Below are 20,818 nucleotides of genomic sequence, written 5' to 3' on the forward strand. Positions count from 1 at the left end.
ACTGGCTGCGGGGGCACGTGAGATTGACAGGCAGCTCCGCAGCCCTGCCGGCCGGGGGGCCGCTTTTGTGACGGGTTCCCCCAGCGTTCGGAACGCCGCGCGGCACGTGGTCGGCGGTAGAGCCCCCTGCCCCCTTCCCAGGGGCCCCGCCCCTCCTCCCCACCTGAGCGCCGCGTGCGCTATTGTCACCCAACCCAACATTCCAACTCCGAACGCCCCGCTGTTCGCCGCCGGCTCCCCCCATTGGCCCGCCTGGCTCAAACTGAGCGGCGGGGCAGCCAATGGCGCTCGGTATCCAAGGAGCCAGCTGGCCCCGCCCTTCGCAGCGCCTGCCGTAACAATATGGCAGCAGCGGCTATTGGTAGGGACGCGGTGTGAGTGGCGGCGGCGGCGGCGGCCGCAGCAGCAGCTCAGGCTCCTTCTCACCCTGCGCGCCCTTCTCCTGCGCCCCCTCCCCCTCGCAGCTGGCTCAGGGCCAGGCCGGCGGCAGGACGGAGCCATGGCAGGTAGGTCGGGGGGCCGGCGCCGGGCACCTGGGCGAGCCGGGGATGCACGGGGGAAGCTGCCCGTATTGTCCTGCCCCGCTGCCCGCCGCCGCTCTCCGGGTCCTAGCGCTGGCGGGAGCGGGCTGCCACCGTGCCGGGCATTGTGCGTTTCCCCGGGCTGGGCTCGGCGGCGGCGGCGGGGCGTGCGGGGAAAGGGGCCCGGCGGCGAGTGAGGAGGCTGGAGGACGCCTGGGTCGGATGCAGCAGGGGAGGCTGTTTGCTCCCGCTCTCCGCAGCGGGAGGGGAGCGCGCTCGGTCGTGGCGCGGGAGGGGGGAGTTCTCGGCTCCAGTGTATCGCCGAGCCCGGAGCCGCTTCCCGCGACGCCAGCCCGGGGCTCGGAGGGGGTGCGGACTGCGGGGCGAGAGGCTTGCCCGTAACCGCGGGGTTGTCCGCATCGTGCCTGTGCACGGCTGGAGCTGGCAGGTAAATATTTGCCACCGTGACAATGGGATCGGGGGATACCTTGTTCGCAGAGGGGGACTGGCACAGATGGAGCTGAGTGAGCGGCGCAGAAGGGAAAATGGCTTTACTCCCCCCACCCCGTAATCCCTTCCCCTCATTTACATCCGAATTGCTCAAAGATCAAAGCCGACATTTGTTCGGGGCTGTTTGGTGTGGCGGGATACGTCCTTTATGTGTGTGGTTCTGCGGGGTGTACGCGCCCCGGGCATTGTGCGTTAGGATGCCTATGGAGGACTTTACCACTCGAATCACCATGCCACTTATTCATTATGCTGCTGCAAGCTGCCGGCGCCGTCCTCCTGTCCCGCTCGCTGGGGCCTGCTTTTGTTTACAGTCTTCAGCTGTGGGCATAATCAGTGAATAGCATTCATAGTGAGAGCGCCTTAACTCGGTCCTCAAAAGTGGTTGACCAGTTGGTAAGAGATTGTTTACTAGTTGTCAATTTCTTAAGCTCCCTTTTGAGAGCGGATGATGCAGAGGTATGCAAATATGTATTTCAGTGAGCTTGATCTTAAAGATTTTGGACCATGAAGAATAAAGCATCTTGTTTCAGGGTCTGCACTGGATCGTAGTACCAGAGGCCACCCTCACAAGTTTCAGGATTCCAACTTTCAAAATGACTGTTTAAAAAGCTGTCAGACTTGTCGTCTTGCTATAGGCTTTTTTTTTTAAAAAAAATTGTCTGTCTAGCCATGCAGTCAGGTAGGATAGCACTACTTTGAGACCTGTATATAAGCGTGAACATATTTGTGTGGGTTTCCTTTGTGATTTTTACTTGTCATATGTCAATGAATACAGTCTAAATCCCCTTCTCTCTTTACCTTTGAAAAATCCCATACAAAATAAACATTGTAAAAATCATAACTTCAGTATTCTGTACGTTGTCTGATTACTACATGGAAATGCTAAAACTGCAGTTAAAGTGTATACTTTGACACCAAGTTGTTTAGTGATATTGAACAGAGAATGTGTGCTGCTGCACATGGATGTATTTGCTTATCTAGTTTCTAATGAAAAACTTGGGAGACCGTAAATGGATTACTCTAAGGGATGTGTAGTGGTAAAATGGAATTATGCATGTGCATGATTTGGGGGCAGGGGGAAGGTGGAGTAGACCTCTGAATGTAGAAAATGCATCAGAGAAACTATATTAAAATCTAGGTTTCAGAGGAACAGCCGTGTTAGTCTGTATTCGCAAAAAGAAAAGGAGTACTTGTGGCACCTTAAAATTAAAATCTAGGAAAGTCAAGGTTCTAAAAAAGCTGAACTTCACTTGTTTTGCTCTAGGAAAGTTATTCCTAATTTATCTTTTTATTTTTTTGTGTAAAAAAAAAAAAAAAAAAAACAACAAAAAACCAAACAAAAAAACTATATTTCAACATTAAGGCCCCGATGCTGCAGACACTTAAGAATGTGCTTAAATTTAAACATGGTGAGTACTCCATTGAGGTCAATGGGACTATTCACTCTGTGTAAACCTAAGCATGTGTGTAAGTCTTTGCCAGATCAGGATCTAAATAAGTGAAAATGACTTTTACGGTCTGCTTGCTCAGCCATTAAATTAGTTAGCACTTACTTATGCACATAATCTCAGCCTTAAATGGAACTGCTCGCATAAGTATAATCTTGAGATTGCACAAGAGGGTCCTTAATTTCTCTGAGCAACTGAAGTGCAGTGTTTTGCATAAGGTCACAAAGAATTCAGGAATGAAAACTTTTAGAGAAGAGTTGACTTTTCTTTAGTTTAGAAGCCCCTTCCCACTAATATTTCTAGTTCTATAGTAGTTTTCATCTTCACCAGCCAAATTGGAAAATGCATATTTAATAGTTGTCAAGCAGTTCTTTACATCCATAATACCAAAAACTGTAAATTTAAAATTAGGAAAAACTCGATCTGTTGAGTGATTACTTCTGGTGCCTAACTTGTGATAAGAGCACCTATTTTTCTTCCTGTATTATTGAAAAGCTTCTGCCAATTTCAGTGGCACTTCAACAGCATGATATAATTTATCGAATGAGGCTTAGTTTCATCTTAACTTTACAGGCCCTATCCCCCAGAAAGCTGGTTTCTGGCTAAATAGGAGGAGGAGGAGTCCCTGTTCTGAGTATTTGCTCCTTGTTAGTGTCTATGTAAAACCCTAGTCTGCCCTCTCCCTAGAGCAGTAGTTGTCAAACTTTTGTACTGGTGACCCCCTCAAATAGCAAACCTCTGAGTGCGGACCCCCCTTATAAATTAAAAACACTTTTTAATATATATTTAACACCATTATAAATGTTGGATACAAAGCGGGGTTTAAGGTGGAGGCTGACAGCTCGTGACCCCCCATGTAGAAACGTCACAACCCTCTGAGGGGTACCGAACCTCTGCCCTAGATGGAGTCAGTTTATTCAACTAGATTGCTCTTCTTATCCTATTACATATGGCAGTTGGGCTCATAAGGAGGCAGTGTAATCTAGTGGATAGTTTTTTGTCTACTTAGATTGTAAAGTCTGTCCTGCCTGCAGGGATCATCTCTTGCTATGTGTTTGTACTGTGCCTAGTATAATGGGGTCCTCATCTTGGTGAGGGCCTTGGGAACTACTAAATAATTGGAATGACTAAATGTGTTTCTCAAGAATGATGTTCTACATTGCTAGGAGCAAGGCCACTACAGCACTTTTTGGGTAGGAGGACCTTTCTCTGTAAATTGTGAGGAAAGCAAGGATTTAACACCAGTTGTGTACAGAAGAGGAGGAATTTCATATACAGGACTTGTCTCTCTGTTATGAGGACGGACACACACACGCGCTACTCTAGTCCTGTTAAGGTTGTAGGAATCCTTGTAGGCAGCATAGCTCAAGGAGAGTTCAGGGACAAGTTAGGGTAGGGAATTCTACTGAATTAGGCATCTGTGGTCATGGGGTTTAATGCCTTCTCCAACAGCATAACTTCTTACTCTCGTGGCCTTTTGTTGCCCTGGTTTTGTATTAATGATCTTGACTGATGTCTTTGTATCATTAATAGCCATATTCTGGTTTCCTTACTCAGCCATTACAAAGGTAAAACTCACCTTAGCTTTCATGAAAATATGACCTGAGTAATGACTAGGGGCTTCAGAATTTGGCTCTGTGTATTCTAACAATTATCAGAGGGGTAGCCGTGTTAGACTGTATCCACAAAAACGAGGAGTCCAGTGGCATCTTAAAGATTCACAGATTTATTTGGGCATAAGCTTTTTTGGGTAAAACCCACTTCTTCAGAAGCATGGAGATTATGTTAATCTTTAAAGTGCCACCAGACTCGTAGTTTTTTATTCAAACAATGCTGACTATGTTTTGGGTTAAAATAAGCTGACAAACTGCCTCTTTAAGAAGTCATTTAGGGTTCACTGATTAATCTGTTAGAATGGATTTCTGTAAATCCTGATTAATCTATTGAATGACCTAGCTCTAGGGTCCGTTTTTAGAAGAGGGAGACACACAACTTTTTCTGATGTGTTCAGAATCCTTTGTTGTGGCTATGTGGCATAACCATTCAGTAATGCAGAATAATCCCTCATTACCTTACGTGATATCTGGTCCAAGAGATCACTACTTTCGGAAGTTAAAAACTGCTTGATACTGGATTTAACAGCTATTCATTGCAGTATTCACTAATTGATAAGATACACTACACTATCAATTATTCGAGAACTAGGTGTTCCTGCTACAGTGATGAGCATGGTATAAATAACTAGATTGACAGAACTACTAGATTTTTAGCAACAGGATTCAAACTTATGGTTTCCACAGCAACTATTACTCAGGCCCCCTTGCACATATGCAATACTTTCCATTTCTTATTTGATCTGGTAAAAGCACAAGAAACTAAATACTCCTTCCTGCTCACATTTTGCTTATTCCTCCCACTCTCCTTTCTACCTCCTTCCTTTTTATTCTCTCTGCCTCCTACTCCCACTCTGAGCTTCATGCCTTCTTTTGTGCCACCTCCTACTCTTCATACCGCAGTTGCATGTATGCCTTAGAAAAATCACTACTTGTCCAAGTGCCTTTTGTCTTCCTTCAGATCCTTCCATTATTATAGGTATCTGTTTCTAGCTGTACTTGCACTGTGCTAGGCACTATACAAATGTATAGGAAGCAGCAGTCTGTCTTATTTTTACATTGTAAATCATTCATTGCAGAGCCAAGGGCAGGGAGTATGTAATACCCATTCCTCTTTACCTGGTGCCTTCCTCACCAGTGGTGGCTTCACACTGTCCTGTACCTGAACTGTTGCTTTGTGCCTTTTGTCTGAGTTAGATTATAAAATCTTTGGAACAGGAATTATGGTCTTGTTTTGTAAAGTTTGTCATGTACACTTATGGTGTTGTATAAATATTCCCATGTGTAGTGTGAAGCTTAATGCATATATGCAATGTGGCTGGGAGATGGTTTCCAGAGCCTCTAAACTTTGAATTTTGGATGGTTTTGCCATTTTAACTCTAATGCAATGTTAGCATATTTAATTTTCCTGTTTTTAAAAAAGAATCTTTAAGAAGAGTTTGTCATTGGAAATGCACTTGCATTTATCTGAATATGTATAAACTTTAAGTGAGCAGATTTTCAGTCTTTCAAATAAAATTTACTTCTGGGCTGAGAACAAGCATTTTGGGGACTGACCTTTTTCATATTTTCGTTACATAAACCACTTAAAAATAAAAGCATAGAATGAGTGCCATCTCAACCATAACTATAATAACTAATGAAATAAGTGCATTCTAGCAAGAATGAATAAAAATTAGTAAGCTTGATGTGAACCAAAAGGTAGCCAAGTCAGTCAACATCTTTTCTTTTCTATGCATATGTATTCTGTTGATGTGGCTTGTTTTACAGTGTACTCATTCCCTTCCAGATTGTCGTCGGCCTACAATTTTAGCTACTAGAATGGGGGAGCATGATTCTTCTCCCATGAGTTGATTTTTTTCTAAATGAAATTTAAACCCAAATCATCATCTTTGATACGCTTCCCAGTTATAGAAACCAACTGCTCACTGATTAAAACAGCAGCTGGTAATGTCTTGAAGTAGGCAGACCAGTTTAAATACCTTTGACTCTCAACTAGATGTCTTTGAGCAAAATATATGGATTATAGTCTCACTACAATGGGCCCAAATTTAACTGCATTGTGCAGATTAAGAATATGAATTTATTTGCAAGGCAGCAAGTTACTCTTCAATAGCTATTGTCCACCCTGCTTAGTAGGGATATTGCATGTTGGGTGAGATAGCAGAGGCCAGTAGTAATAATCCACCTGGGAGAAGAGCTAAATATAGTCTTTACTAGAGTAAGGGCCATGTGTTTACTTCCTTGTGTATTCAGAACCCATCATTGCAGAGGGCACAATCCAACTTCGTTGGCGTAGTCTTTCTGAGTGAAGGTGCTGATGTTGGTAGACAATGTGTTTCTATCTTGGCACTAGCACGTTTAGGTTTGCTTCTTTCCATTGCAGTCTGCAAGTACACCTCTTTTTCTTCTCTCTCTGTTAACTTTAAAATGCCTCAAGCCAACCCTTATGAGGAGCAGACTATTGGGGCTGAAGCCTGAGAGAGCTGGAATGAGATCCCTAATCCATTAGTAGGACCCTACCAAATTCACAGCCATGAAAAACACATCATGGCCTGTAAAATCTGGTCTCCCCACATGAAATCTGGTCTTTTGTGTGCTTTTCCCTGTACTATGCAGATTTCATGGGGGGAGACCAGCATTTCTCAAATTGGGGGTCCTAACTCAAAAGGGGGTTGCAGGGATCACAAGATTATTTTAGGGGGGTTGTGGATTGCAATCCTTACTTCTGCGCTGCCTGCAGAGTTGGGCAGCTGGAGAGCAGCGGCTGTTGGCCAGGTGCCCAGCTCTGAAGGCAGTGCCCTGCCAGCAGCAGCGCATAAGTAAGGGTAGCAGTACTGCAACCCCACACTAAAATAATCTTGTAATCCCCCCTCCCATCCAACTCCTTTTTGGGTCAGGACCCTACAATTGCAAATTATGAAATTTCAGATAGCTGAAATAATGAAATTTACTATTTTAAAAAGCCTATCACCGTGAAATTGACCAGAATGGACTTCAAATGTGGTAGGGACCTATCCATTAGTATTAAAGAAACTCAACTCTTATTTTAAGCATAAATGTCACCATTGAGGAGTGGAGGAGAATGAGAGGGACTCATCACATTCCCAGGGGCAGATCCTCCGCTTCTGATGTCAGTTTGTCTCTGACAACTTACACAGCTGAGGTCCTGATGCCTAGTGTCTTCCCAAAATAATAAACTGAAAGAGGGTGGTAAAAAGTCATTGGGTAAGGGTCAGAGGATAATAGGTCCAAACTTTTTATAAAGATATATACTCTAAACAGACAAATCCTGTCTCAAATAGAATACGATTTTAAAAGAGATGAAGATAGACAAAGGGTGAGAACAGGTTGTGTAAATTTCTTAAAGATCTCCAGGGATAACTGCAGAAGTTCGAGTATCCGACTTCCCTGCTTGCCTAAATAGGCAAGGAAAGTAATCTCTTGCATATATGCAGAACAGTTTTCAGATATATTAATCTAGCTTTAAAAAACCCCAAACACTTCTTCAAACAAGGCACAATATCCATTCATCACTGAGGTCTTCATATGTATCAACTTAGAAGTTTAAAAAAACCAAACCATTTAAAGTTCTATCTTCAACCGAAAATCCTTCTTTATTTATAAAAATTAAAGCCCCAAATGCAATAATACAAAAGTAACAATTTCAGTGCTTTGAATACTATAGATACTTAAACTAAGGGCTATCTACCCTGTGAACATAAGGATTACATTTTATCATGCAAAAAGGTTACTGCTTCATAGTATTCAGTACATCTTTCTGTGTAATTCTTCCTCCTTCACTCTCTGTTCCAACCCTTATTACAGTTTTCCTCCACATAGTTGGATAATCTAATCAGCTGAACTGATTTTAAACAACCCAAAACAAATGCACACTAGTTTTTTCTTAATCCAGAAAAGTTTCAGCTCCAAGCAACTGAAAATAGTTATAGAAATATCATCTCAAGTAAAATTAGAATGTCCTTATTGAAATACTATCATGAATTTGAAAGATGGTTTTGCCTTCATTATTTGAGACATCTCCTTGAGCCATGGTTTATTGACAATTCTATTTTACATCAGGTAATCACATTACTTATTGAAGGACAGTGATTTTTTTCCCCCTCAGAACATTAGACTTAATTTAATGCAAAGTAGTTCTCTTACACGTTGACGGAGTATCTTATTACAGCAATAAAGCTTTGGAGGAAATGTCCAACAATAAGTTGAGAAATGTATTCTCTGCGAAGCTTCACTCAAAGCTAAAGCTCTAAACTGTCTTTCTGAAATGCAGCAAGTGTCCCAAAAATGGTTTCACTTTCTCATAAATTCCACTGTTAATTCAGAAGCGTTCGGATTCTCTTTGGGGTCACTAATTCTGTGGAAAGAATTAGTTGAAAAGTAGAGTTTAATGTCTGAAGTTTCTGGGTGCCCTTTACAGCCTGTTTCTAGCTGCAGTGAGTCTGTAGATCTACTATAGGAGTTCATACATGGTGGTGGCTGCCTGTTCTAGTTGGAAGCAGTCTGCTGCAGTTTCCACGGTAAACATCTGATGAAGTGAGCTGTAGCTCACGAAAGCTCATGCTCAAATAAATTGGTTAGTCTCTAAGGTGCCACAAGTACTCCTTTTCTTTTTGTGAATATCCAGTGTTTCCATGGCTTTCCCTCAGTTCACTTCCCTGTGTCTCAGCCATTTGCTTTTTTCACCTGCTCACTGCATACTGATGGTACTTGGTCTTGGGTATAGCCAGGACTCTCTCAGTTCACACAGTACATGCTACTCCATCTCTTTGTTTACAGAAAGACCTCCATGTTACCCTTACTTCAGCAGAATGTTGTGCATGAATGTTGTCTGACTTCTCCAGACTTAATCTTTTTCTCACGTCCCTAGTCTGCTTTTTCTCCTATTGAAGTAGTTTTCTGTGAGGTTAACTTGCCTTAGGAGTGATTAGAAGTGAATTGATTACCTGGATTGCAACAACACTTTGTAGGTTTATTTCACTGGAATCTCAAGGTCTGGAATGTTTTCATTAATCTTTTCTTAATTCTCACTCCCCTTTCTCTAGGTATACTTCTCCTGCATCCCCATCCTCTAAATGCTGGTCTGTGGAGTCTCCTCGATGCTTGGTTAATATATTGCCTGGCTTTTTTCATCTGGTGTCGCAGGCTGTCTTCCATTCAAGCTTCTAGGCTAATGGAAATAACTGGCAACTAGTGGTGTCTGTGTCTTTTTAAAAAACTATTGCAAGATAGAAAACTCTAGTTCAGCACCATCCTTACTTTTGAAGATTCAGCTGCAGCCTGCTAGGAGAAAACTTAAAGGGATACAGTCCTATTAGAAACCATGTATTTTTGCATTGATTGTACAGAGGAGCCTTACTGCAATTTGCAAGTAGAAATTTGTTTTTCAACTGCCAGCCTTGCAGAAACAGTGTAAGACCTGAATGTGAAGCTGTGTTCATTTTGGCTTGTGCAGCATCACCAGAAATATTCTCCAGATGAAGTTCTTCCCTCCATTATAGCCATGCAACTGTAAGCCGTTCAGTGGGATTGCACAGGTAGAATAAAGTGAATAATGAAAAACAGGGTCCTACGAAAGGAACTTATCAATGCTGCCCATGTGCAAGCTGGAAGAGAATCTCAGTCACTGTCCAAGAGCAGTGTTTCTGTAGGGCTGACAGCAGTAGCATAGCGAAATCTCTTGTTAAAGTAATGGTATATAATCTGATATCAACAGGAAGTAGGTCTGCTGGGTAAAAAGATACTTCTAAATACTAACTCTTCAGACCAGAACCACACGGTAAGTAGGTGGAGCTCTCATCCTGTTAATGCGATAGTGTACACATCCTGATACTATCCCCTTCTTCAGGGTTTTTCTGATAATAGAAACCTTGGCCTATACTTTGGCTTTTTCTAGAGTTTATCCTTACCTGTTAAGCCCTGTTAAGTGAGGAAACTATCTTTACAGCATTATTAGCTCAAGCTATAATTTGAGTTTTGCCCCTAACCTGATTTCCATCCTCCACATAAACATTTGAAGCTCCACTTAAGTGGTTCTTTCAGCTTGAGCTAGCTGGCTGGTCAGAGGGTGTAGGTTGAAGCATGTCTCTTGCTGATTCTGGAGCTTGTAATGCACTGGGGATGCAGCAGTTGAGTTACAACTCATCAAATTCTAATCCAATTACTCTGAGTTCAATCGCTCAGTGTAGCTCCTGTTTTGCAGCATGGTGATACTTAGGGCATGTCTACAGTGGCTAAATTACAGCACCAGCAGTTACAGCACCACTTGGAGCACAGAAGGGAAACCGCTGTTGTGTGTTCACACTGACAGCTACCCGCACAATAGCGTGTTCACACTTGCAGCGGTATTCAGAGTGGTGGACTCTGGGCAGCTATCCCACAGAGCACCTTTGTGTCTTTTGCTGCTAAGACTTGTGGAAGGTGGGGGGTGGGTTGTGGGGCATCCTCGGTGCTGTCCCAATGCCCCATGATGCATTGCTTTGCATCCCAGCAGTCCCTGTGCTTTTGTCTTTACAAAGGTTTGTGTACAGCACACCCTGCCTCTTTCAGACAGCAGGAATGGATCCCGAACTGTTGGTCAGAGCAAGAGCATACTGGTCAACATGTCATGAGTGGCAGTGGAGTTATTTCTTACACTCCTCTTGCCTTTGTAGTTTAACATTGATCTTGCCACACATAGTAGCTATGACACTAGATTGCTTGTGGTATTCAGTGGTGCTGACCACAGTGGAACGCCACTTTTGGGCTTGGGAAACAAGCACAGAATGGTGGGATCACATTGTGATGCATGTTTGGGATGATAAGCAGTGGCTGCAGAACTTTCACATGAGGAAATCCACATTCATGGGACTGTGTGATGAGCTAGCCCCAGCCCTGTAGCGCAAAGACACAAGAATGAAAGCTGCCGTGTCACTGGAGAAGCACGTGACAATTGCACTGTGGAAGCTGGCTACTCCAGACTGATACTGATCGGTCGCTAGCCAGTTCGGAGTGGGAAAGTTGACTGTTGGAGTCTTGTTGATGAAGTGTGCAGGGCCATTAATTGCATCCTGCTCCAAAAGACTGACTCTGGGCAATATGTGTGATATTGTGGATGGCTTTGCACAGATGGGCTTCCCTAACTGCCAAGGGGCAATAGATGGCATGCACATTCTGATTCTGGCACCAGACCACCTAACCCCAGAGTACATTAATCACAAGGGGTATTTCTCAATGGTTCTCCAGGCGCTTGTGGATCACCAGGGGCATTTCACAGATATCAATGCAGGCTGGTCCAGGAAGGTGCATAATGCACACATCTTTTGGAACACTGGCCTGTTCAAGAAGCTGCAAGCAGGGACTTTCTTCCTGGACCAGAAGATCACCATGGGAAGTCAAAATGCCCATTGTGATCCTGGGAGGCCCTGCCTACCTCTTAATGCCATGGCTTATGAAGCCATACACAGGGCAACTTGACAGCAGCAAGGAGTGGTTCAGCAACAGGCTCAGCAAGTGCAGAATGACTGAATGTGCTTTTGGCCATTTAAAAGCCCGTTGGCGATGCCTATATGGGAAGCTGGACCTTGCTGATGACAATATTGCTATGCTTATAGCCGCATGCTGTAACCTCAATAATATTTGTGAAGGGAAGGGTGAAAGCTTTGCTCAGGGCTAGACTACAGAGGCTTAGCACCAGGAGGCTGAGTTTGAACAGCTAGCGACCAGGGCTATTAGAGGGGCACAGCGCAGAGCCATAATGATCAGGGATGACTTCAGGCAGCAATTTGAAGCTGAAAGCCACTAATATTTGTTGCTATGCTTGGGAGTGCAGTGCTTGTAATGCTAGGAAGTGATTGGTGCACATGATGCAAAAAGGGACTTAACATAATTATATGTTGCTTTGCAGTGCTTTCAAACCAGCACAAGTCTTTTTATTAAAAGACAACTGGAGGAGAGAGTCAAACAAAAAAAATCATCAGCAGGGAAGGGGACAGAGAATGGGTCCTAAGATGGCTACAGATTTGTGTATGTCCAGGGATAGACCCAACTTCCTCCTTTGGAGTACAGTGCAGCGGGTGCTGTATTTCAGCAGGGCCAAACTGCAGAGTGCTGGGTGTTGAGTGCAGTGGTTAGTGGAAGTCCACACTGCTGGACTGTGAGGAGGGAGGAGTGGAATGCTGTGGGTAGAGACTGGAGCTAGGAGGTTAATAACAGTGTGGGGTGCATGAGAAAGTTTTGTGACAGCAGCTGGGGGGGAGGGGGGGAAGCATGGAGCTCCTCAGTTTGAGGAGCTCGTATCGCCTGGAGTGTGTCCACTTGGCAATCCGTTATGTTTAAGAGCTGTTTCTGGGCTTCTTTCTGGTGTGCCATGTTCTCCTTCGTTCCCTCTTCTTGCTGTTCTGCCACTCCTTCGATTCCTGTTTCTCAGCAGCAGAGTGCATCATAACCTCAAGGAGAGAGTCCTTCTTGGCCGCTTTCTAATTCTGCACCGCTGTTCTGTTGCTGACAGAACAAAGAGGGAGGCTGGGCTCCAAGGTCACCTCTGAAATTTAAATGCAACATTTTACAGAAGCAGTATTGTGTGCAACACAGACAACACTGATTCAGTGCTTTAAAACACAGCCAGTACTCATACCTGTCACTAACTGGCTGACCCCAGGCAAGCACACATGAGCTACAAGACCCCCAAATGGTGAGTAGCCCCAGGGGCACAGTAAATCACTCTTCCTGGACCCTGCTGCACACTGGGCACATGGTTCTTGGGGAGAGCCAGCACTTGGGGGTGGAGGGGGCGGCAGATAATCATTCCTGTCCCCACATTTTCCACAGGATGTGATCATTATGGAAGATACCTTGCTGTTGATGGTGAGCAGCCAATCAAAGGAGGGTCTTCTTCCAGCCTGCAGCTTCTGTCCTGGCCCCTGTACAGCTCGCCTGTGTGCAGCAATGGTGTCCCCATGTCCCTCCCCCTCCATGATGGCATACTGGTGCAGGAAAGTTACTGTTAATGGGGCAAGAAACAAAGCAGCTCTGCCGAGGAACCTGCGGCAGCAGATTGCCCAGGAGCTGTATGAGAGTTTACTGGCGATCTCTGAGGGAGGCTCCCATGAAGTGAGGGAGTCAATCAACAGCCTGCTCCGCTGCTCAGACTAGGCGTGCGGTGGGAGACAAGCCTGCTTCATGCAACTCTCCTGCCCCCAACAACTCGCTTCAGCGATTTCCCCAAATCAGATTCACTTACCAGGGGCCGCTGCCTCCTGTTTGCGCCTTGCCAAGCTCTGACTGTGTGACTGGCTAGGCTCCTCTGGTGTAGAAAAGAGCTCCTCACTGCATGTGTCTCTGGCCTCTGAGTCCTCCTCTGCTTCTGGGTCCCCTTCCCCCTCTTCGTCCAAGATTTCCTCCTCCTGGCTCGGTCCACTCTCGGTTGGCACACAAAGTAGCCACAGGGGCCTTCACAGTGGAGGTGGGGTTGCCACCAAGTATAGCTTCCAGCTCTTTGTAGAACCGGCAGCTCATGGGCATGGCACCAGAGTGGAGGTTTGCCTCCCGTGCCTTGTAGTAGGTGTTCCACAGCTTCTTCACTTTGACCCTGCGCTGCAGTGTGTCCCGGTCATGGCCCCTTTCTATCGTACATTGTGAAATCTGTCTGTAGAAATGTTTGAATGTATAATTCCTACTGCTGGATACAGCTGGGACTGGACAGCCTCCTCTCCCCAAATGACCATGAGGTTCAGCAGCTCAGCATTGCTCCAAGCAGGGGATCACCTGGTGCATGGAGCAGGCATGGCCACCTGGAAAGATGCACTAAGATCATTGCCTATGTCACCAAACAAACAGGAAGGGGACTTTCAAATTTCCCAAAGGAATGGGAGGGGATCACAGTTGGTCACCTAAGGGCAGGGCAGTAGAGTTCAAACGGATGACCAGAGACGTGAAAACAGGCATTGGGACACCTCCTGAAGGTCAATTGTGGCTATTACAGTGCTGTGGTGTCTACACTGGCACTGCAGTGCTGTAGCCCCAGTACAGAAAGCTTGTACGCTGCTCGGGGTGTTTTTTTAAGAGCACTGCAGCTGTGTAGTTTCTGTGCACAAAGTGGCTTGGCAGTGTACACCTCAGGAGTTACAGCGTAGAAAGCTGCTTTGCTGTGCAGAAACTTGCCAGTGTAGACAGGGCCTTACTTGTGCTAGACTAGCTTGAGTGGAGTAACTCAAGCTAGCTGTTGCAATGAAGACAAGCTCTGCAGGAGATGCTTGCTTTATACTCCTGAATTTGAGCAAATAAGACACACCTGGTCTGGGTTCTCAGGATAGAAGATGCAGAACTATTCTGCTGACTAGCACAACACACTTTTCACAAACTTGAGGCACTACTTTATCAAATGTATAAAGGAACATACTACATCTTAGAAAGTTGCAGTTTAGGGACAGAGTTTCACCAGTACAGATGAAAATGCCATGAAGGCATAAATAAGGATTAAGTAACTTTCTTGCCTTTACATTTCTCAGGAATGGAAAGCTAAGAGTTATAGGTCAAGTTGATGTTTTCCTGACAACATGGGCAGATATGAAATGAGGCGGTAAGTTGGGTGGGATAATGAAGTTTTCATTACTCTTCTTGCTACTTCAGGTTTTAAGGCAAGTTTTGAATGTTTGGAGCTGGGGGAAGTGAGTGAATGAAGGATCTGATGAGATTGAAGGAGACCAGTCAGGAGAGGGCTGAAATGTTGGATCATATATAGAATTAGATAGAATTTTCACAGAAGCAGCACCAAAGGTTGAATTAAAACATGCTGTGAGCAGATCGGTTGGAATAGATTGAGGGGGTGGGGTGGGGAGGGGCAAAGATGGCACTGGACAACATTAGGAGAGTCCCTTGCCATCACCAAAATGAATGGTTAGATGGCATATGTGAAACCAAGAGCAAGGTTTGTGGGATTGGGACTAACTGACAGCAGTCAAGAAAGCTGTCATGGTTTATAGTATATGTAGGTCAGGAGGATGAGTGCACCAGGGTTCTGAGATTGTAAAGCACATGTAGGAGGACAGACTCGGGACTAAAAGTTACAAGTGGGAAGGTTTTTCTGGGTAGGTGGGGAACAAAGATCTTGTCTCATTCTCTTCTCAGCAAAGTCTTTAAGGGGAAAACAGCAAGTGAATGCAAAAATTCCCTTTGCACTTCTTTCTGAGGTGATCAGTGTTCCCTCTAATTTTTGACAGGCCGTGTGCACAAGTCTTGTGCGCAAATTTTTGTGCGTGCAGTGTTTTGCTGTGTATGCAGAGTTTAGGATCTATGTGCACACGTGCACAGCTTAGAGGGAACAGTGGTGGTGATATGGCAGGACTTCTGAGGAAGTTGGGGAAGGTATCAGACACAGTAGGTATCTGGTTATTACTGTGGCACACAACAGTGGATGAGTGTGTGGCAGACAAGATGAGACTTTTATTTATTGAAAGACTGGTGTTTGAGAATGTCTTAATATCCAGAAGAGGGTAGAAAGCTGTAGAAGGATCAGTGTGCAGGGCTGAGAGGATTGCAACTGCAGAGGGGATTGTTATGATTTCATGTGAGATCTCAAATAAAAAAAATAGAAGAATAGGAATTTTCTCCAGGGAGGTGAGACAGGATGGAAGAAGAGCAGGGGGCTCATTGCAGAGTAAATGCTAGTGCAGTTTCATAGATTCATAGATATTAAGGTCAGAAGGGACCATTATGATCATCTAGTCTGACCTCCTGCACAAAACAGCCCACAGAATCTCACCCACCCACTCCTGCAATAAACTTCTCACCTATGTCTGAGCTATTGAAGTCCTCAAATCATGGTTTAAAGACTTTAAGGTGCAGAGAATCCTACAGCAAGTGACCTGTGCTCCATGCTTCAGAGGAAGGTTAAAAAACCCCCAGGGCCTCTTCCAATCTGCCCTGGAGGAAAATGCCTTCCCAACCCCAAATATGGCAATCAGCTGAACCCTGAGCATGTGGGCAAGATTCACCAGCCAGATTTCCAGGAAAGAATTCTCTGTAGTAACTCAGATCCCACCCCATCTAACATCCCAACGCAGGCCATTGGGCCTATTTACCATGAATAGTTAAAGATCAATTGCCAAAATCATGTTATCCCATCATACCATCTCCTCCATAAACTTATCGAGTTTAATCTTGAAGCCAGATTGGTCTTTTGCCCCCACTGCTTCCCTTGGAAGGCTGTTCCAGAACTTCACTTCTCTGATGGTTAGAAACCTTAGTCTAATTTCAAGTCTAAACTTCCCGATGGCCAGTTTATATCCATTTGTTCTTGTGTCCACATTGGTACTGAGCTTAAATAATTCCTCTCCCTCTCCAGTATTTATCCCTCTGTTATATTTATCAAGAGCAATCCTATCTCCCCTCAGCCTTCTTTTGATTAGGCTAAGCAAGCCAAGCTCCTTGAGTCTCCTTTCATAAGACAGGTTTTCTATTCCTCAGATCATCTTAGTAGCCCTTCTCTGTACCTGTTCCAGTTTGAATTCATCCTTAAATATGGGAGACCAGAACTGCACACACTGTTCCAGATGAGGTCTCACCAGTGCCTCACGTTGGCAGCTCATAGTCATCCTATGATCAACCAATACTCCAAGGTCCTTCTCCTCCTCTGTTACTTCTAATTGATGTGTCCCCAGCTTATAACTAAAATTCTTGTTGTTAATCCCTAAATGCATAACCTTACACTTCTCACTATTAAATTTCATCCTATTACTATTACTCCAGTTTACAAGGTCATCCAGATCCTCCAGTATGGTATCCCAGTCCTTCTCTAAATTGGCAATACCTCCTAGCTTTGTATCATCCGCAAAATTTATTAGCACACTCCCACTTTTTGTGTCAAGGTCCGTAGTAAAAAGATTGGTTTCAGAGTAACAGCCGTGTTAGTCTGTATTCGCAAAAAGAAAAGGAGTACTTGTGGCACCTTAGAGACTAACCAATTTATTTGAAGTGAGCTGTAGCTCACGAAAGCTCATGCTCAAATAAATTGGTTAGTCTCTAAGGAGCCACAAGTACTCATTTTCTTTTTTAGTAAAACGATTGGTCCCAAAACCAATCCCTGAGGAACTCCATTGGTAACCTCCCTCCAGCCTGACAGTTCCCCTTTCAGTGTCACCCGCTGTAGTCTCCCCTTTAACCAATTCCTTATCCACCTTTCAATTTTCATATTGATCCCCATCTTTTCCAGTTTAACTAATTCCCATGCGGTTCCGTATCAAACACCTTGCTGAAATCTAGGTAAATTAGATCCACTGCGTTTCCTATTGTCTAAAAAAATCTTTTTTTCTCAAAGAAGGAGATCAGGTTGGTGTGGCACGACCTACCTTTTGTAAAACCATGTTGTATTTTGTCCCATTTACCATTTACCTCAATGTCCTTAATTACTTTCTCCTTCAAAATTTTTTCCAAGACCTTGCATACTACAGATGTCAAACTAACAGGCCTGTAGTTACCTGGATCACTTTTTTCCCTTTCTTAAAAATAGGAACTATGTTAGCAATTCTCCAGTCATATGGTACAACACCTGAGTTTACAGATTCATTACATATTCTTGCTAATGGGCTTGCAATTTCAGTGCCAGTTCCTTTAATATTCTTGGATGAAGATTATCTGGGCCCTCCGATTTAGTCCCATTAAGCTGTTTGAGTTTCACTTCTACCTCCATATCCTCATTCCCATTTGTCATGCTACCATTATCCCTAAGGTCCTCATTAAAGACTGAGGCCAAGTATTTAGATATTGGGCCATGCCTAGATTATCCTTAACCACCACTCCATCCTCAGTGTTTAGCGGTGCCACTTCTTCCTTTTCTTATTTATATGGCTATAGAACCTTTTACTGTTGGTTTTAATTCCTTTTGCAAGGTCCAACTCTGCTTGACTTTTTTAGCCTTTCTCACGTTATCCCTACATCTTCTGACCTCAATAAGGTAGCTTTCCTCACTGATCTCTGCCATCTTCCACTCCCTGTATGCTTTCTGCTTTTCCTTAATCACTTCTCTGAGATGCTTGGTCTACAACTCCTGCCTATGAATTTTTCCCCCCTTCTTGGGATGCAGGCTTCGGATAGCTTCTGCAGCTTTGACTTGAAGTAATCCCAGGCCACCTCTGCCTTTAGATCATAAATTCTTCAGTCCAATCCACTTCCCTAACTAATTTCCTTAATTTTTGAAAGTCAGCCCTTTTGATATCAAAAACCCTAGTTGCAGATTTATTTGTTCTGTTCAGTTTGAACTGAAGTAGCTCATGGTCACTTGAACCAAGGTTGTCTCCTACAACCATTTCTTCTGAGGTCCTCGCTGCTCACCAAAACCAAATCTAAAATGGCATCCCCTCTTGTCGGTTCAGCAACTACTTGATGAGGGAATCCATCCGCTATTGCATCTAGGAAAATCTGAGCCCTATTATTATTATTATTATTACTTGCACTTGTCCTCCAGTCTATATCTGGGAAGTTAGTCTCCCATGTTCATGCAGTTTCCATTAGTATTTACTTAATTAAAAACATTAGAGGGCTCTATCAATATCCAGATTAGATCCCGGCGGTCTATAGCACACCCCAAGCACTATCCCAGGGGAGGCTCTAGTAGTTTTCTTCCCCAGTGTGATATTTGCCCAGATGGACTCTGTCTTCTCCATTCCATCGCTTCTTATTTCTTTACATTCTACCTCATCATTGATATACAATGCTACTCCACCACCTTTACCTTTATTTCGGTCTTTCCTAAACAGCACATACCCCTCAATACCTGTAGTCCAGTCATGACGACTATTCCACCATGTTTCTGTTATCCCCATAATATCTGGTTTCACTTCCTGCACCAGTAGCTCTAGTTCCTCCATTTTGTTACCTAGGCTCCTCCCATTGGTGTACAAACATCTTAATTTTGCTGTTTGGCCTCGCTCACGTTCTTTACCCGATTAGGCGCGGTCATTCTACAGCCAGTATGACCCATTAGACTGGTATCCACACTGTTAGTAGTTATGGACATGATATAGCATCAGTAGTGCAGAGGGAGGTTTTATCCAGAGTCTAGTGATATTTTCAAATTTTGTGGTTTAACTTCAGACTAGAGATGCCACTGCTACCAACACCAGTTCTGGGGAGGTGATTTCAGAATCCTTGTAGCAGCGGGAGAGGAAGTTATGGTCTTCTGAGCACAAAGGAGGTGAGCTGCTTAAGTACAGGAGAGTACAGATGGGTAACCATGCTGGAAGAGGAGACTGGAGTGATTAAGTGTTTTTCAGATAGTTGGTCAGGGTGAAGAGATTTAATGCAAGGTCTGGAACATGAATAATTCTTGCGGGAAAGTTGTTGTTTTGACAAAGTGATCATATGGAACACATTGATACTTATGGGGCAGGCCCACTAGGCAGCCAGTGGAGATACCAGAACACTATTGTCACATGCTGCCAATGAGACTCATCACTTGACAAAAGGGATGTCACTTTCTGCACCAGCTTCAGTTTCTGAGCTGTTGTCTGTTCTTGAAATAACAAAAGCATGGAGTATTGCAGAGGGGGAAAACAGGTGCAGATATGCGGGGGAGGGAAGCCTTCCTCCTGACTGTCACTATTTGACTGTCCAACAGATCCTCCACTTGTAAATTTCGTTGACAATCAGGAGACCATACCCTCAATTGGAGGGGCTGATAGAAGATCTGGCAAGGATTGGTTTTGCCACAACTTACCAATATCACCTCACCCTTATTCATTCTCAAACAGGCCCTAATTGCTACCATGCAGTGAGAATCAACCAGTTGCTCATAGGCAGGGAAAAATGGGGAGAGCTGAGTATCATCTCCATCTTAAAAACACTTAATTTCATGTCTCCTAACAGCCCCATCTGTATACACATTGAGCAAGATAAGTGATGATAGAGCCTTTAGAACAGGAAAGCAGTTCCTCAGAGAGGAAGGAATAAGGCTAGGGTTAGGGCTGCTTTAGGGCAGCCTCATCTATTCTTCCTCAGATCCATAAGCCAATCAAACCCTGTCCCCACGTGATCAGTAGTATTGAAGGCAGTTGGTCGATCCAGTAATATCTGCATGGACACCTGATCCTTATTTGTTGCCAGGAGTAGATCATCACTGGCAGAGTGAGGTTTGGAGCCAAATTGATACAGGCTGTGGAGTTCTGAGTTGCCTATGGTCCCTGAAAATTGTCACCACAATCATCTTCTTTCTTCAGAAATGATTGTCCGCACCAAATGATAGTTTCTTGAGCAAACTTTGCTCAGTTTGGTCAGGCACTTCTCACATGGCTTCCATAGATTTTGCTACATTTACTAATTACATATATTGGTGTTTAACTTAGGGATTTCTTCTTACCTGTTCCTTATCGTCTACTGGAACTTTGAAGTTAGAGTTAAACCCTATGGGGAATGGAAGAGCTCCCAGTGACTTCAGTGGTGTCAGAATTTCACCCACAATTTTCAGTCTCTGGCATCTCACTTATTTCTGTGTAAAGACTCACAGCCTATAAAAATAAGATTGTGGATTAATTGCGGTACCTAGCAGATGGAGAAATTGATTATGAGTAAAGACACTCCAGCAGTTGCACATACCTGCCAAAATAACTAAGTGGATACAAAAATCAGACAAAGTTGGTTTTTGTATAAATTCTTTCTTGAGGTTTGCTGAACTATGAAGATCACTTTTTAAAAATAAGGTGGGCTATTAGTATTGATTTTATGTTTAACATCA

General features: G+C 44.1%; 1 protein-coding gene across 10 annotated transcripts in view; it reads left to right on the top strand.

Moving 5' to 3' along the window:
- Positions 1-350: 350 nt before the first annotated feature.
- Positions 351-20,818, top strand: part of TIAM1 (TIAM Rac1 associated GEF 1) — a 264,451-nt gene continuing 243,983 nt past the window's right edge. For 8 of the 10 annotated variants that reach the window (XR_012161161.1, XM_073362431.1, XM_073362486.1 and 5 more), the window contains exon 1: positions 351-506. The gene's annotated coding sequence lies outside the window, so the exon portion shown is untranslated. Of the gene's footprint in view, positions 507-820; positions 970-9,318; positions 9,893-20,818 lie in introns of those variants that run through there. The other 2 variants (XM_073362449.1, XM_073362439.1) reach the window with 2 other exon arrangements.

This window comes from Lepidochelys kempii, chromosome 1, assembly GCF_965140265.1.
Source record: "Lepidochelys kempii isolate rLepKem1 chromosome 1, rLepKem1.hap2, whole genome shotgun sequence".
In the NCBI taxonomy this organism is placed as follows: Eukaryota; Metazoa; Chordata; order Testudines; family Cheloniidae; genus Lepidochelys; species Lepidochelys kempii.